Source organism: Phyllobates terribilis, unplaced genomic scaffold, assembly GCF_046119375.1.
Source record: "Phyllobates terribilis strain yellow unplaced genomic scaffold, ASM4611937v1 Scaffold_7__3_contigs__length_470593459, whole genome shotgun sequence".
Taxonomy (NCBI): Eukaryota; Metazoa; Chordata; class Amphibia; order Anura; family Dendrobatidae; genus Phyllobates; species Phyllobates terribilis.
Genome location: NW_027362767.1, coordinates 292,840,305 through 292,859,259, shown reverse-complemented (window position 1 = coordinate 292,859,259; position 18,955 = coordinate 292,840,305). Strand labels below are relative to the sequence as shown.

The 18,955-nt window shown below is 47.0% G+C and overlaps 1 protein-coding gene across 7 annotated transcripts in view; it reads left to right on the top strand.

The window, feature by feature from the left end:
* The first annotated feature begins 13,563 nt into the window (after positions 1-13,563).
* ZMYM3 (zinc finger MYM-type containing 3) overlaps positions 13,564-18,955 on the top strand; it is a 60,475-nt gene continuing 55,083 nt past the window's right edge. Inside the window, exon 1 of one of the 7 annotated variants that reach the window (XM_073640996.1) lies at positions 13,564-13,607. The gene's annotated coding sequence lies outside the window, so the exon portion shown is untranslated. Of the gene's footprint in view, positions 13,874-13,899; positions 14,024-18,955 lie in introns of those variants that run through there. The other 6 variants (XM_073640995.1, XM_073640994.1, XM_073640992.1 and 3 more) reach the window with 6 other exon arrangements.

Sequence of the window (18,955 nt, the reverse complement as noted above, 5' to 3'; positions counted from 1 at the left end):
TAGATCTGCCTAGGGGTCTCCACTCTTCCTTTCTCTAGCGTTGGGGTACCCTTCCCTAATCCCTTTGTGTAGCACTTAGTCTTTCCCACACTGTGCGTGAAAATTATGATACATAGAAAAAGTAACTTACAAGTATGAGAACACAACAAGCTATTATCTGCTACAGGTGATACAAATTGAGCTGCAGAATAATTAGGAATAAACTGCTACAGGTGATACAGACCGAGTTGCAGAATAATTAGGAAGAAACTGCTATAGATGATACAGTCTGAGCTGTCACATGTTCCTTGGTCCCATCAGGGCTTACATCCAAACCCTACCGCAAAACGGGATTTGGAAGTATACGCCAAGGGAGTCATGGATTATAATGGTGCCGACAGAGTGAATGTGTGCTCTCTCGTGCTTCATTTTTGGGCATGTACGCCTACTGGAGGCGGACACTCAGACATAGTAGATTGCCCCCATCCCCCAAGCCGACGTCTACTGCTGGCCACTGAGTGGCTGGCAGTGTGTATTGCAGTGTAGGCAGCAGGAGGGTCTCTACGCTACTATGCATTTAAACTGATTGTGTGTCCTAGGACCCACCTTTAGGTAAAATTGGCACTGACATAGGAGGGATCTCCTCCTGCATGGGGCCAGTCATGGTCGCACTTTCTGTGAGACTGTGATTGTTAAGTCGCTGGGTGTAAGAGGTAAAGGAGTTTTTAAGGAACAACAGGGATGCGTTTTCTGAGCTCCCAAGTCATACAAATGTGATAAAACATAACCAGGAGTCAGAGAAAAACGAAAAGCTTTAAAGGGTACCTGAGGCCGGCCGGAAAGCAACTGTAGAGGAGACAGAAAGTATGTTAAAATTGGGGTTTATAGAAGAGTCACATAGTGAATAGTTCAGTGCTATAGTCTTAACGTCAAAACCGGGTCGCAGTTTATACTTCTGCAGTGACTATAGAAAGCTGAATACTGTATCAAAGTTTGACACTTATCCAATGCCCCGAATGGATAAGCTGATTAATAGAATGGGCGATGACAGGCACTTCACAACAGGAGATCTTACAAAAGGCTACCGGCGGGTGACATTAACAGATCAGGCTAAAGGAAAAAAAAGCTTTTAGCACCCTTGAAAGATATTTTCAATATATGGTTCTTCAATTTGGTCTACATGGAGCCCCAAACACATTAACTAAGGCTAATTAACAAAATTCTGAGGCCACATCGGAAATATGCAGCTGTCTATCTGGATGATGTGATAATACAAAGTCCAGATTGGGAGAGCTACCTTCACGGGGTTCCAACTGTCTTCAACTCTATTGGTGAAGCAAGATTAACAGCAAACTCTCAAACGTGAGCCATTGGACAAGAGCCAGCAAAATATCTGAGGTACACAATTGGGCGGGGTGTTATCAAGCCCAAAATAAATAAGATTGAGGCCACCCGAAACTGGCCATTAAACAAGAAGCAAGTAAGGACATTCCTAGGGTTAACTCACTATTACAGATGCTTTATATGGAATTTGGACAGTATTGCTGCCCTTTTAACTGACATTACAAAAGGTAAGGATTCAGTTATGGTCCAACAGACCCCTGAAGATGAGCCAGCTTTTCAAAACTAAAAGAAAGCTTTGTGTGCTCAGCCGGATTTTGGAATAGTGTTTGTTGTGCAAACCAACCACTCAGATGTAGGTGTGGGGGTTAGTATTGTCCCAAGTGACAGGCGGAGAAAAGTGCCTTATGGTCTACATGAGTAAAAAATTGAATGACCATGAGAAAAATTACACCATTATGAAGAAGGAGCGTTTGGCGATTAAATGAGCATTAGAAGCTCTCAGGTATTACTTGATAGAGAGAACACTCAAATTGGTTACGGACAAGGCCCCGCTCAAATGGATGTGTTAGAACTGGGTGAAAGACAAGTGACCTGATGGTCATCGCAGGGGGCCGATTGTTGCCATTGTGACACGGGGTCGTCATGACGACCCCCGGGTCACCAAGCTGCGGAAAGCTTCTGAGACCATGCTCAATGCATAGTCTAAGATGCTTTCAGTATTGGAATAATGCACTGCAATGCTACTGCATTGCAATGCATTATACCTGTGAAAAAATGTAAAGTCCCATAGAGGGACTAAGTAAAAAAGCTAAAAAAAAGTAAAAAAACAATTTGTAAATATATTTAAAAAATAAAAATATTACACTGATAAATACACGTTTTATGTAAAAAAATAAAAATAAACAAAAAAACAACCCGATCTATAAAAGTATCTCACTAGTTAAGCCCTTCAGTGAATGCCATGAAAAAAAAAAAAGAACGTAGCAAACTATGTTTTATTGTTATGCACACGCCCGGACTGACTGGCGTGTGCGGGTGTTGTGGTTCCACTGGACCATAGACCGGAGAGTGCCTGGAGGGGCATGACTAAGTATCTGGCCGATCCGACCAAGGTGGCACGACGGCATACGACGCCAGTGCACCAGGGAGAAACCGGGCAGAGGGACCAGGTGCTACTCCAGGTCAAACTCCGGACACGGGGGTTGACCCACACTGGGATTACTGGAACAGGCAGGTTAGGCTGGCACAGAATGGTGGATGTAAGCAAACACGGCAGGTATGCAGATGGGTGGATACAGGCGAGTATGCAGGCAGGGAGGTACTGGCCGAAAGGACGGGCTGGAGCACAGAGAGGTTAAGACCCAGTACAGACTGGGTCACAGAACCGCAGATGCGGTAGACAACCACAGCAGAGAGGGAACGCCCGAAGCGGTGGGCAAGAACAGAGCAGGACGGGGCTGCAGGAGCAGCGAGCACAAGCAGGGCAGGACAGGACTGCCGGAGCAGCGGGCAGAAGCAGGGCGGGGCGGAAACCGCAGAAGCAGTAAGCAAGATAAGAGCAGAGCAGAAACCGCAGGAGCGGCAAGCAAGGCAAGAGCAGAGTGAAAACCGCAAGAGCGGCAAGCTAAGCAGGAGCAGAGCGGACACCGCAGAGCGGTAAACAAGGCAGGAGCAGAGCAGAAACCGCAAGAGCGGCAAGCTAAGCAGGAGCAGAGCGGACACCGCAGAGCGGTAAACAAGGCAGGAGCAGAGTAGAAACCGCAAGAGCGGCAAGCTAAGCAGGAGCAGAGCGGACACCGCAGAGCGGTAAACAAGGCAGGAGCAGAGCAGAAACCGCAAGAGCGGCAAGCTAAGCAGGAGCAGAGCGGACACCGCAGAGCGGTAAACAAGGCAGGAGCAGAGCAGAAACCACAAGATCGGCAAGCTAAGCAGGAGCAGAGCGGACACCGCAGAGTGGTAAACAAGGCAGGAGCAGAGCAGAAACCGCAAGAGCGGCAAGCTAAGCAGGAGCAGAGCGGACACCGCAGAGCGGTAAACAAGGCAAGGGGATAGGACTCTGTTCACAAAGAACAGACGGAGAAGGAAAGGCAGAACCAGAAGCACGCACAGTACTTACATAGAAGTAGCGAGCGTACATTAAATTCACAACAGAGGTACAGAGACGACGAGAAGGAATTTAGGAGCGGGTTCAGACTCTGCAGAAAGACGCAGAAAACAGACATAGAGGGAAAAGGGAGACAAGGTTAAAGTAGAAACGAGGCACAGACAACAGGGAACAGAGGAATGGGAACAGAGACAGCAAGGCAGGAACACAAACAGGACTCTGTTCAGACGGGAACAGATACCGCAAGGCAGGAACACAAACAGGACTCTGTTCAGACGGGAACAGATACCGCAAGGCAGGGACACAAACAGGACTCTGTTCAGACGGGAACAGATACCGCAAGGCACAGACAGGCAGATCTAGGAATACGGCCCCTAGAAGGCGAAAGAACAGGCAAGAAGCGTGTTCACAAGAACAGACCACAGTTCAGACACAGAACTGGAAAACAGGCAGGAAAACAGGATAGGACCTGGCATGTCAGAGACAAAAAAAAAGCCAACTGACAAGAAACAATGCACAGGCGCCATCTTGAGGAAGAAGGTGGTATAAATACCCAAAGATGGACAGCAATAGGCTGAAGGTGCAACAGGGGCGTGTCCGCAGCAGGTACAAGAAACAGGAAGTTCAGCGAGCGTCGCCCTATGCAGCCAAAGTGGAGCAGAGCAGAGCACAAGGAAAGAAGCCAGACCAGGAAGCTGGGCGGGAGATGAAGTTTGCGATCTTGCATGATGAGAGATGGAACACCATGCAAGAACGCCGCCAGGTATGCTACATTTATCATCATACCGCTGGAAAAAAAGTGGAATAAAACGCAATAAAAAAATTAAATAAATATGGTATCACTGAAAATGTAATCTTGTCCCGCAAAAAACAAGCTGCCATACAGCTCCATCAGCAGAAAAATAAAAAAGTTATAGCTCTCAGAATAAAACAATGTAAAAATAATTATTTTTTCTAAAAAAGTTTTTATTGTGTAAAAGCGTCAAAGCATAAAAAAACAATATAAATGTGGTATCGCTGTAATCCTACTGACCCGAAGAATAAAGTTGTCTTATCAATTTTACCACACGCGGAACGACATAAAAAAAAATTCCTGAATTGTTGCGTTTTGTTCATTCTGCTTCCCAAAAAACGGAATAGAAAGCGATAAAAAAAAGTCACGTGCCTAAAAATGGTGCCAATAAAAACATCAACTCGTACCGCGAGAAACAAGCCCTTACATGACTCAAATATGGAAAAATTATAGCTCTCAAAATATGGCAATGCAAAAAATAGTTTTTGCAATAAAAAGCGTCTTTTAGTGTGTGACAGCAGCCAAACATAAAAACCCAATATAAATCTGGTATCTCTGTAATCGCACCGACCTGAAGAATAAAGTTGTCTAACCACTTATACTGCATGAGGAATGGTGTAAAAAATAAATAAAATCAATTCTTCACTTGCTGTTGATTTGTTCATTCTGCCACCCAAAGATCACAGTAAGGCTCGGTTCACATTTATCCTGGGCTCTGCGCTGAGCGCTTACACCGGTGTTTCCGTGTATATCTCTGAAATTTGTGATTCAGACAGAACCCCTGGCGGAAGATTCCCTATAATGAGGCACATGGAGGAACTGTGGTTGCAGTCTGACCTGTGATCTGGAGGTGTCCGTCTTTTTATTAGGCATGCATAAAAGTGCCGGCGGCCACAGTTTTGTGCACTTTTAAAAAGAACACCACTGAACAGAGGCCAGACTAAGTTCAGAGAAACTCTGCTACCTCATTATAGTGAATGGATCCCTTGGGAGTTTCATCTGAATCACGTCACTCAGAGATTTAGATGGAAACCCCGATTTAAGTGCTCAGCGTAGAGTGCAGGATAAATGTGATCCAAAATATTATGTAAAATGTTCCCAATAAAAGCTCACAGACTCACCATGATTAAGGCATTTCTGCTGAAACGCGTCGGTTGGTGTTCCATGGATTTCTGAGTGGTGTCTACATGTTTTTTAAACGTCCCCTGATGGAACAATAAAGTTTGTACTTTTTATTATATATTTTTTTTGCTGGAGGATCTCTCTTCTTTTTTGTTACTAATACTTACCGTATTTTTCGGACCATAAGACGCAGTTTTTTCCCCCCAAATTTAGGAGGAAAATGGGGGGTGCTTCTTATGGTCCGAACCTTACCACATACTTGCGGTGGTGGGTGCGGCGGCAGGGCCGATGCAGCAGAGCGGCGGTGGGTGCGGCGGCGAGGCAGAGCGGCTGTGCGGCGGCGAGGCAGAGTGGATGTGCAGCGCTGCGGCAGCGAGGCAGAGCGGCGGTGGGTGCACAGTGTTCTACAGGAAAATGGCCGTCCGAGCCGGCGCATGCGCCGTCTGGGAGCTCGAGCGGCCATTTTTCTGTGGATCACAGCTTCATGAAGATGGCCGCGGCCACCGGAAAGCCGCACCGCAGCACCCACCACCGCTCTGCCGCACATCCGCAGCCACCGGACAGCAGCGCACGCCGCTCACAGGCCCAAGACCCGGCCCCATCCGGACCACAGGCCCCAGCCAGGCTCCAGCCCCAGCACAGGCCCAGACCCCACCACAGACCCCAGGCCCCACCACAGGCCCAGGCCCCACCACAGACCACAGGCCCCATCACAGGCCACACCACAGGCCCAGGCCCCACTTCCGCCGGCTTCCTGAAGGACCCTGCCTCCTGTGACCCTCGCTCCAACGCCCCCCAGGTAAGATACCTATTCAGACTATAAGACGGACCCCCATCTTATAAAAAATATTTTTTTTCCTATTTTCCACCCCAAAATTTGGGGTGTGTTTTATGGACCGGTGCGTCTTATAGCCCGAAAAATACGGTACGTCCCAAACTAGGACGTCTCTGGGTGAATCTTTGAACATTCCAAGTGGATGGACTACTAAACTGTGAGCTGACCTTTCCATTTTTCCTTTTCCTTCAAGTTGTTTTCAATAAAAGCTTCAACTCAATCCACAAAAAAGCAAGTCCCCACTCAGGTCCGTCATCTGTCAATAGAAATATAGGGGCTTCCACGTTACTGGTAGCACAAAGGCACTGAAAAAGCCAAATGGCTCCTCACCCCCCAAAACAAATTCAGCAAATTCTGGGCTCCCAATTCCATATGCCGCCCTCCCTTCTGTGCCCCAGTGTGCCTAAACCACATTTAGTGCCCACATGTTTGGCAGGGGTATAATTTCCAAAATGGGGTCACCTGAAGGGGGATTCTGCTCTTCTAGCACTTAGGGGCTTTGTATATGAAGTCAGCAAACTATTCTAGGAAAATCTGCACATCAAGAGGCAAATAGCGCGCCGTTCCTCACTAGTCTCGCCGTGTGGCTAAGCAGTACTGTACAGCCACATATGGGATATTGCAACGTTCAGTAGAAATTGTGTGACAAATTTTGGTGCCATTTGTACCCATTTCCGCTTGTGAAAATGTAAAATCTGGGGCTAAAACAAATTTTTTTGTGGTAAAAATGTAACTTAGATTTTTTTCACTGCTAATGGTATAAAATTCTGTGATCCTCCTGTGGTTTCAATATGACCACTGCACCCATTGATGATTTTATTGGGAGGTGTAGTTTATAAAATGGGGTCACTTATGGAGGTTTCTTCTGTTCTGGCACCTCAAGGGCTCTGCCAATGTGACATGGCTCCCTGAAACCATTCCAGCAAAATCTGAACTCCAATATGGCGCTTCTTCCATTCTGAGCTTTGCACTGTGCCTCAAAAGTAGTTTTCCCCCACAAATGGGGTATTGGCACACTCAGGAGAAATTGCACATCAAATTTTGGGGACCATTTTCTCCTGTTACCCTTGTGAAAATAAAAAAAATTGTGGTTAAAAGAAAATTTTGGGGTGAAAATTTAGATTTTTTTTTTATTTTCACAGCTATATGTTATAAACTTCTGTGAAGCACCTGGGGGTTCAAGGTGCTCATCACACATCTAGATCCATTCCTTTAGAGATCTAGTTTTCAAAATGGAGTCATTTGTGGGGGATTTCTACTATTTAGGCACATCAGTGGCTCTCCAAATGCAACATGGCGTCCGACCTTGATTCCAGCCAATTTTGCGTTCAAAAAGTAAAACAGTGCTCCTTCCCTTCCAAGCCCTGTCATGCATCCAAAACATTGCTTTTTCTCCACATATGGAGTATCACCATACTCAGAAATTGCACAACAATTTTTGGGGTCTGCTTTCTCCTGTTTTCCTTGTGAAAATAAAAAATTTGGGGCTAAAAGATCATTTTTGTGGAAAAAATTTCATTTTTTTTTTTATTTTCACAGCTCTACGTTATAAACTTTTATGAAGAAACCTGGGGGTTCAATGAGCTCACCATGTCTAGATAAGTTCCTTGAGGGGTCTAGTTTTCAAAATGGGATCACTTTTGGGGGGTTTCCACTGTTTAGGCACATCAGGGGCTCTCCAAACGCAACATGGTGTCCGCGCTCGATTCCAGACAATTTTGCGTTCAAAAAGTCAAATGATGCTCCTTTCCTTCCGAGCCCTGAATTGTGCCCAAACAGTGTTTTTTCTCCACACATTGGGTATTGGTGTGCTCAGGAGAAATTGCAGAACAGATATTGGTGTCCATTTTCTCTTGTTACCCTTGTGAAAATAAAATAAATTGAGTCTTAATTTAAATTTTTGTGAAAAAAAGTTAAATGTTAATTTTTTTCCTTCCACATTGTTTCAATTTCTGTGTAACACCTGAAGGGGTAATAAACTTCTTGAATGTGGTTTTGAGCACCTTGAGGGGTGCAGTTTTTAGAATGGTGTCAGTTTTGGGTATTTTCTGTCATATAAACCCCTCAAAGTCACTTCAAATAGGATGTGGTCCCTAAAAAAATGGTTTTGTAAATTTTGTTGGAAAAATGAGAAATCGCTGATCAACTTTTAACCTTTATAACTTCCTAACAAAAAAAATTGTGTTTCAAAAATTGTGCTGAGGTAAAGTAGACATGTGGGAAATGTTATTTATTAACTATTTTGTGTGACATAACTCTCTGATTTACGGGCTGTAGTGCAGCTGTGTTCACACTGTGCTGAAATGAGGCAGTGACCCAGCAAAGTTCAACTCAAATGTCTTTTATTTTCAAAAAAACTCACAATGAAAAGGCAAATGGTATCCTCCGGATCGGTGCCGGGGCGTCAAACAGTCCATCTCCAAAACCTGTTGCTGTGGGCGACTGCACCGCCGTGTCGCACTGAGGTGCACCAGGAGTTTTGCTTTCCTTGGCTCTGTGTTAGTTTCACACAGGCCTGTATTGCAGAGCCACCTGCTTTGCAGCTTGCAGACCCACCTGCTCTGCAGCTTGCAGACAAAACACTGACACACCCAAACCTTTGCTGCAGGTTTTCAAATGAAAACTGGACATGAGCCACATGCAAGACTCGGACTGGAGGGAGTGAACCGCCCCACTGCAATCCTGTAGTTCACTCCAAAAATAAAAGCCCATGCCAGTTTTCTCTTAAATCCAACTTCGTGAAATAGCTTGACCAAGTCAAAACTTACTTTTATTTTGCAATGCAACCACAGGTGTGTCTGTGATTGCAATGCACTCCAGCGGGTTCAATATGCTTCTATGCGCATCCTAGGGGATACATACCGTCCCTAACTGCCTCACAGAGCATAAAAATTCAAAGTTTGAAAATTGTGAAATTTGTAAAATTTTAGCCAAATTTGTGTTTTTTTCACAAATCACCGCGAGTCATATCGAAGAAATGTTACCACTACTATGAAGTACAGTATGTCATGAAAATACATTCTCCGAATCAGTGGGATCCGTTGAAGCGTTCCAGAGTTATTACCTCAAAAAGTGACAGTGGTCAGATTTAAAAAATGAGGCCTTGTCATTAACCTACAAAGTGGCTTGGTCCTTAAGTTGTTACGGTCCATGTACACATACACCTGTGTCTTGGGACTGAGACTATAGTCCTGTGTTTGCTGTGCTCTAGTCCTGTGTTTGGTGTGCTCCACCATCTGTGCTTTTTGTGTTTGTGCTTGCATTCATCCTGCTGGCTTCCACTTCATCTGTCTGGCTACTACTGAGATTTCAAATAGTCCAAGTCTTTGATGCCCACTTGCCTTCCTGCTTGCTGCACTGAGGGTCCGTGTGCCCACCTCGACCTAAGGCTTAGAGGATCCACCTCACCTGGTGAACTTGACAGAATCCCAAGACCATGCCACATGGTCCCCACAACACCGTTGCCATGGAACACGGATGATCTGCCTGGACTGGTAATGTAGTTTTCTATAAGTCAACGAGATCTTGTCCAGGCTGTGCAGGATCTCACAGCCCATGTGGATGCATTCTCTAGGACTCCTGGAGATTCACCACCAGCTCCTCAATACCTGCTACAGCCTAATACTTACCAGGGATATTCTGTTTGGGGAACTCTTCCACATTTGTCCACTCCTGCCCATTTTGATGGCGACATTAAGGCCTGCCGGGGCTTGTGAACAAATGCAGTTTACATTTTGAGTTATGTCCCCAGCAATTTTTTTCTGACCTTTCCAAATTGGCCTACATTTTTTCTTTTCTGTCTGGGGACGTTGTGCCATTGTGGGTGCGGAACGACCCTATGATGCATTCCTTACCATCTTTCCGGCCTACCTTCCTTAAAGTGTTTGACGAACTGGGTTGTGTCCAGTCCACCACTGATTCCATACTGTGACTCAAAAAAGGAACTAACTCTGTGGGACATCATGTCATCCAGTTCAGTACCCTATCTGCAGAATTTACATGGAACAATGACGCTCTCCTCTCTATTTTCTATGCTGGCTTTTCCAGGTGGATCAAAGATGAACTTGCAGGTAGAGATTTGCTGTCTTCCCTTGATGGCTTGATTTCTCTTGCCATCAGAGTGGACTTGTGTTTTAAAGAATAGTTTAAAGAAAAAACGCTTGATTTCCGTGTCTCACATCTTGAAACATCTTCAAAATCTCCTCCCAGAATGGAATGGCTGAATGTGCAATAATGATCCCAAATTGTTCAAAACTGATGGCCAAACAAGGAGAATTTAAGACTCTAGGTGAAGAGCGATGTAACGCACTAGGATTAACTCTTTCTTCCACTAAAGATAAATTACTCATGCCATCTGTGCCTTTTGTGTTTGTGCTTGCATTCATCCCTGCTGGGATCCACTTCATCTGCCTGACAACTCCTGAGATTCCAGATAGTCCAAGTCCTTGCTGCCCATATGCCCTCCTGCTTGCTGCATCAACGCCCGGGGTCAGTGTGCGCAATTAAACCTAAGGCTTAGAGGATACATCTCACCTGTTGAGCCTGACAGTTTTAGCCACAAATTTTTCCTTTTCAGAAGGGTAGTAGAAGAAAATACCCCCCCTCCTATTTGTAATGAAATCTCTTCTGAGTACACCAATACTCCATATGTGGTCAGAAACTACTGTTTAGACACACGACAGGGCTCCCAAGGGAAGAAGTGCCATTTGACTTTTGGGGTGCAATTTTGGCTGGAATTTATTGTAAATGCGACATGTAGTCTGCAGAGCTTCGAAGTTGCTGAAACAGCAAAAAACATCACAATCGATCCCAATTTGGAAACATACACCCCCAAGGAATTAATCTAAAGGTGTAGTTACCTTTTCAGGCTCACAGGTGCCTTACATAAGTTTATAACATTGGGATGTGAAAATGAAAAATTGTTTTTCTCCACTAAAATGATGATTTAATCCCTAAGTTTTCATTTTCACACGGGCAATAAGAAAAATGGATGATGACATTTGTAAAGCAATTTCTTTTGAGCACGGCAATACCCCATATGTGGTAAAAAATTCCTTTTTGGACACACGGCAGGGCTTGTAAGGGAAATAATCTTATTTGGCTTTTGAAACGCCAATTTGTCTGGGATAGATTGCCGGCGACTCAACAGAGCCCTCAAGGTGCCAAAATATCCCCCAAAGTGACCACATTTTGGAAACTATACTCCTAAACAAAATTCATCTAGGGGTATGGTGAGCATTTTGAACCCATGGGTGCTTCATTAAATTTTATACTGCTTTATTCACAAAAATGTTTTAACCCCAAATGTTTCACTTTCACAAGAGGTAATAAGAGAAAATGGGCACTAAAATTTATAAAGCAATTTCTCCAAAACGTGCTACTGTGAGTGTACACAGCAGGGCTCAAAAGGGAAGACTCGCTATTTGGCTTTTGGAGCACAAGTTTGTCAGTAAAAGTTTGAGGGCACCATTTGTTGGGCCCCCCAAGATGCCAGAACAGGAGAAAATCCCGTTTGGAAACTACAGGCTTCCTGGAATTTATCTAGGGGTGTGACAGATGTTCACCGATTTCTTTACCATTATAACTGTGTAGATTTAGCTCAAAATATTTAATTTTCACTGCACGGGTTAAATAATTGGATAGACTTATAGACGGGCTTCGGATTCAGGACGCAGCGATACCAGTAGTGTGTATTGTTTTCTTCTCTTTTGTTTTTACAGAAAAACTGCGTTTTTAGTTGCAAAACATTTTTCTGTTAATCTTTCAAGCTTTTTTCTTTTTTCATATTTTTACTGATTTTATTGGACTGTTTTTTTTTTTTTACTTCTTTACTTAGTCCCATACTGGGACTTCCACTTGTCTGATTGCTGGTGTAATACTCGGCATTATACATTGCAGGGTATCAGACCTGTCAGTGTTACCAGTTCACACTCGATTCAAAGCTGCGGGTGCACAAAATATAACTTGGATCCCATACGGATCAACCGCATAGCCTCCGATATTTATGGATAAATTCCAATTCTTAACATAGGAAACTGTACTTGGTCTTGTACAATTTATTCTCTGCTGATGTATAAAAATGGGAGACAACTGAGATTAATATCGGCCATTTTCTCTGGATGATTTTGTTTTAATATGGTTGTATATACGGTACATAGCCTCTGACTAACAGGTGCTAGAGCATTGGCGGACATACACAGAAGAGGGGCGCTGTGCCAGGACAATGCATGGGCCCCTTGCAGCCCAATAACGCATCATAATGCACAATTGCACCAGCTTTGGAGGTGACCCTCTTACCCATAGGGCCCCTCTGTGGCTGCACAAGTTACACCAATGATGTCTCCGTCCCCGTGTTAGACCTTGCTTATGACAGGACCTTACAGACCACTATATCGGGGTGACCCCCCGTGGCCATTACTCGGCTTAGGGTGAACATGGCAGCCATCTGTATCACACAATTGCAATCACGGGGGTGGCAATTGGGATAAAGAGGAAGCCCCTTCTCTCAAGTAAGCATCTAGATGCTGCTGTTGCAATTGACAGCGGCATCAGAGGGGTTAAACAGTCGTGATCAGCGCTGGCACCAAAAGCATCTGTTCCAGCAGGGGTCAGCTATGATCTACATGCGACACCCACCGATCATTTACTGGCTATAAATGTGAGCCAACAAAATCACTGCCCTGTACAGCGGGTTGTGGGAAGGATCTGCCCACTGCGCCGTACATGTGGCGGGTGTCTGGAAGGGAAGAACATACAGATCGGGTGGGGTTCCATTAGGGTTACGAGTTTAATAAAGAAAATCCCCGGTGGATTCGATCACAGATCCACAAGAAAACTGGATTTTGTTGCAGATTTGCTCCGATTTCACCCTGTGCAGTATGGAAAATCCATGCTGGCAATCCACAGGAAGAAGTGACGCCCTGCGTGAAATTATCCACAGTGTGGAAGAGATTCTACCACACTCATCTACGCTGATGCCAGACGCACTGTGTGAACAAGACCTTAGTCTAGTAAGCTGCGCAGAGGCTCCTGCCAGGCTAACCATGGAGCCAGCACTAGGCTCTGCATAGCACAACCATGGTGGATGTCAGCACTTAGCAAAGCACTAAACATTACTGATTGGAGTCTCTGAAGGGTAATGAAAGAGCCAGGCTGTGTATTATTTCTATACATCTGTTTGTTGTGAGACAGCGCAGCCTTCACCCTCGGGCACTTGCAGCCCTGGGTCACATCCCGCCCGCACTCCGGGCAGTTCAGTCAGAACAGGCCCCAGCACTCCGCATCAAAAGGAAAAGACTGCGCCTGCGCACAAGTGCTCATCCTGCCTCCACACTCCGTGCCGAGCTATCGGCTAGAAACTGTTGGCCAAAGCCCCGCCTCTATACCATAGCCACGCCCTCTTTCGCGGAAGCGCGCTTGTCCTGCTACAGGTTTGAGAACGCGCTTAAAGGGACCGCAGCGGGGGCGCGCCTAAGAGAGAGCGACAGAGTGCGTGAGACAGCGAGAAACGGCGAGATAGAGACCTCCCGAGAGTGTGTCTGCGCCAGAGACTGCAGCTGCAAAAGAGAGTACGGCTGTAGCTGGCCCTCACTACTGTACGTTGTCCGAGAAAGGGGGTTGGGAAATCACCCGCGAAGGGGAGGGGACCGGAGCCCTGGAAGGTATGGTGCGAGACGGCGGCAAGTAGAGCACCGGGGTGAGGAGCGGAGGCTGCACGCCGTGGCCTGGCTCTGGAGGACAGGGCAGCAGCTGGAGGGGGCCCGCTAGCGTGCACAACACCCGGCGGGGGGTGGGGCGTGTGATCTGCCGACACTCGGCCGGGGGCCGGGATAGAAGCTCCGAACATGTGAGGCGGGAGAGCGGCCAGGGCGAGGGTGGTCGTGTGTGCGCTGCGGGGTGGGGTCCCGGGGGCCGGGAGACACCAGGTGACATGTGTTGGGGTGCACAGACCATGGCTGCCTGTGGCGGGCTCCTCTCCGGGGAGGGCAGGGCCCATGGGCTCAGGACGAGGACCCGCGGGGCACGGAGGTGGGAGGAGAGCCAAATAGTGGGGGCAGTGTGAGGGGGGGGGGACATTGTTCTGGGGGGTGATGGGGCTGAAGTAGTTCAGGCTGCAGAGATGGGGGCTCCAGGGTCAGCAGAATGGGGGAGGGGGATAAGAAGGGTCTGATCAGGATGGGGGGGCTCTATGCAAGTTAAACAATCAGGAGATGGGTGGGTAATACGAAGGGTCAATGATCAGGATGGGGGGGGTCTCTATGAAGGGTCAATGATCAGGATGGGGGGGTCTCTATGAAGGGTCAATGATCAGGATGGGGGGGTCTCTATGAAGGGTCAATGATCAGGATGGGGGGGTCTCTATGAAGGGTCAATGATCAGGATGGGGGGGGGTCTCTATGAAGGGTCAATGATCAGGATGGGGGGTCTCTATGAAGGGTCAATGATCAGGATATGGGGGGTCTCTATGAAGGGTCAATGATCAGGATATGGGGGGTCTCTATGAAGGGTCAATGATCAGGATGGGGGGTCTCTATGAAGGATCAATGATCAAGATGGAGGGGCTCTATGAAGTGTAAACGATCAGAATTAAGGGGACTTTATGTAGGTTCAATGATTATGATGGTGGAGGGGGGATAAGAAGGGTATGTGATAAGGATGGGGGGGCCCCTATGAAGGGTAAATGATCAAGATGGGGCTCCATGGTCAGTATGGGAGAGAGGATAAACAGGGTCTATGATCAGGATGGGGGGGCTCTATGAAAGGTCAATGATCAGGACAAAGGGACCTTAATGAAGTGTAAACGATCAGGATTTGGGGGGGCTCATTGTAGGTTCAATAATTAGGATGGTGGAGGACAGGATAAGAAGGGTTTGTGAAGGGTAAACGATCGGGATGGGGGCTCCAGGATCTGTATGGGAGCGGGGATAAAAAGGGTCTATGATTAAGATGAGGTCTCCATGAAGAGTCTATATGAAGGGTTAATGATCGGGGTTGCAGGATCAGGATGGGGGACTTAATATGAATGGTCTATAATAAGGATGGGGGCTCTGTATTAGTATGGGGGGCTCTTTGAAGGGTGTATGATGAGAGTAAAGAGCAGCACTTATCAGTATGGTGTTAAGGGCTCTGTGAACAGAATGGTGAGGGGGGGCTATATGATCAGTAGGGGGGCAGCTTTATGAAAGGTGTATGATCATGGTAGGAAGGCTTTACAATCTGCATCAGGGGGGTCTCTACAATCAGCTTGATGGCGAGGGGGCTCTCTACATTCAGCCTGAGGGGGGGGGGTGGTCTCTACATTCAGCCTGATGGCGAGGGGGGGAGGGGTCTCTACATTCGGCCTGAGGTGGGGGGGGTCTTTACATTCGGCCTGAGGGGGGGGGGTCTCTACATTCAGCCTGATGGCGAGGGGAGGGGTCTCTACATTCAGCCTGACGGCGAGGGGAGGGGTCTCTACATTCAGCCTGACGGCGAGGGGAGGGGTCTCTACATTCAGCCTGACGGCGAGGGGAGGGGTCTCTACATTCAGCCTGACGGCGAGGGGAGGGGTCTCTACATTCAGCCTGACGGCGGGGGGAGGGGTCTCTACATTCAGCCTGACGGCGGGGGGAGGGGTCTCTACATTCAGCCTGACGGCGGGGGGAGGGGTCTCTACATTCAGCCTGACGGCGGGGGGAGGGGTCTCTACATTCAGCCTGACGGCGGGGGGAGGGGTCTCTACATTCAGCCTGACGGCGGGGGGAGGAGGGGTCTCTACATTCAGCCTGACGGCGGGGGGAGGAGGGGTCTCTACATTCAGCCTGACGGCGAGGGGAGGGGTCTCTACATTCAGCCTGACGGAGAGGGGCGGGGGGTCTCTACATTCAGCCTGATGGGGGGGGGGGGGGGTCTCTACCACCAGCATGATTTTGAGGGAGTGGGCTCTATGATCAGAGATTATGGCTGTCTGGGCTCTGCGATCAGCATGACAAGCTTTGGGGGTCTTTACTCTCACATATGGTGGCGGTGGGGCTCTTTTTTCAGCATGATGGGGGGGGCTCTATAATCAGTTTGAGTATGATGGGCAGTGCTATGAAGGGTGTGATCAGGATGGGGGGGGTCTATGATCAGCGGCAGGAGGGAGACTCTTTTTAGGTTCGCGGGTCAGGGTGGGTTACTATGCAGGGTCTTTGATCGTAGGGATGGGGATCTACTATTGTACCTTTGTAATGTGTCAGATGAGTGTACATGCAATGAGCTAATACAACGTCTGAATATTGTTTAATTTGGGGAAACAGATCACATAGTGATTGAGCTTGGTATGGAGTCTTGCTTGCTGAGCCTGTAACATCCTATGACCACATGAGCACAATTACGGTACTTCATGTGATGGGACAATTGTATATGTGCAGTGTATAGATTATCAGGTATATCCTTCTTTTTTTTAAAAATAGTTGTTAAAGGGATTTTATCATCAACCCCCCGTCCCCCCCGTCCCTTCCAGCAGATCACATGATCTTGTAGGTCTTGAAAATTCTAGGTACAAGATACCTGCAGGGCCCCAAAGTGCTGATCCAGCGCTGAGAAATCCCTCTCTGAAAGTAAATGCTAATGGAGCAGTGTCTATGAATGGCGACGGCATCAGGATAAGGCCAGGTGTGGCAGGCACATCGTGGCTGCATCACAGATTTTATGGCCGTGTGGTTTTGTGGATGAAATCATTGTTTTATAGGAAATATATGAAATCACAGTGTTACTTGGCTGCCATGTAAATGCCACATCGGCCTTCTTCTAAGTCTCATTCGTTATTCCCGTCCTGCCGTCCTTGATTGACAGCTCTGCCCTCTATTTTAGCCTTTTGGCTAGTGGAGGGTGGAGTGGTCAGTCATGGACAGGAGGGTGGTGCTAGGCCGGGAGTAAGGGTATGTGCACACCATCCGTGCTGTCAGCGCTTTGAATGCAGTATATTTTATTTTGCGTCCAAAGTGCTGCACGCTGGTGAATCTGCATGTGATCATTGAACCGTGCGGATTCACCGCATCCTATACATTACACTGATCTAATTTCTCTTGCGAAGACTAGCGACGCCGCAGGAGAAATTGACATGCTGCGGTCTGGAAAGACACGCCGCATGTCTGTGTCCGCGGGTGATCCGCAGGTGCACTTAGACGAATAATGGGCATGGGATTTCTTGAAATCCCATCCACCTTGCTTGCAATGTAGAACGCTGCAGTTTGCACACAATGCAAGTGCGCTGCGTCCAGACCGCAGCGTTTACTGACAGTGTGCACATACCCTAATAAAAAAAACTGATGCACGTGCCCTACATTGAAACTGGACGAACATTGGGGGCATGTCATTAGCATCATTTTGGAATGGGATTTCACAGCACTTTAAATCTTTAAAGGTATCAATTACATTGTATTTTCAAGACCCATCAAGTTTTGTATTCTCTTGGGTGGGGTATAGAAGACTGACAGGTTAGTTTTAGAGGGACGCTGTCCCCAAGTTTTCTCTATATAAAGTTTTCCCACCACTTTTGTGCTGTCTTTACTAGTTGTCCTGTAACCCTTTCATAAGATCCCTGCTCCCCGCATACCTAAAAAAATGCTTTTTATAATGTTTCCTCTCCATTTGATAATTGGTGACGAGAGGTCTGATGGGCACCTGAAGACTGTGCTCAGCACCTCCTCTGTCCCCGCAATAATCTCCGTCTTTCCAACTTTGATTGATGTGGCTGACGTCTCCTAAGTCATCCACTGTCTGTCCAGCTATCTTGTCTGCACAGTAGGGGACGCAGGCCTGTGGAAGGCGTCAGCCACGTGAGCCAAGACTGGAGAGATGGTGTTTGTGAGGACAGAGGGGGTGCCGGGCACTGTCTAGGGGCGCTTGTCAGACGCTTGGTACAATTAGCATATGGAAAGGAAACATTATCAAAGACTTTATATTGGGTGTACAAGGAGCTGTGATCTTATGAGGGGTTTATATGGCCATGTTGCTCTCTGGAAGATAATGTCTGCCATTCCAGTATATATGCTACTTGCTGTATAAGTTATTTTTCAAATAAATGCCTTAGATGTGATCGGAGCACTTCCCGAGCCTCTGCCTCCATGCCTATTCCCAACACAACCCGACCTTCGTAACAACTCACTGGTTTGGCGCCACAGAAGAAGGATGGATGGATGGATCATAGAGCCAGGGAGGCAAGGCTTGGGAAGTGCTGTGACTCTCTGAGCACTTCAGGGGGACTTGACAGATACTCCAGCCCCCCAAACCTCCACCATATATGTATTAGTATATTTATACCTACCAAGCAAGCTTGTTTCATTGTCTTATTGACTACTGCATTTGGCAAAAAAAGTATTTTATAATTGTGGTGGCTATATGCTAATTAGTGGGTGACTAGTCATGGGGGCATTGTTGAGGTAGGACTCTGCCAGCTGTTACCACCAGCTCTACATATATATGGAGGTGTCCTACGTCACCGCTGCCTCCCTGGGCATGTGCATTGCGCTGATGAGGGTCATACACCCTCTTAACTGCACACTGTCAGAGAGGCCGAGATTTGGGATAAGCCGGTGGTGATATTGCTCTTAGAAATCATGTCACTAACACCCAAAGGAGAATAACATGATTAGTTGGGGGGGGAAACAAAGCCCCACAACTAATGACCCACTAATTAGCATATCGCCATCACAGTCCTAAAAATTATTTTTGGTATTTAAAGGGAAGACCATAAAAAAGGCTTGTTCGGCAGGGTGTAAAGATGGCAAAACATACATGGTGGCGGTTTGGGGAG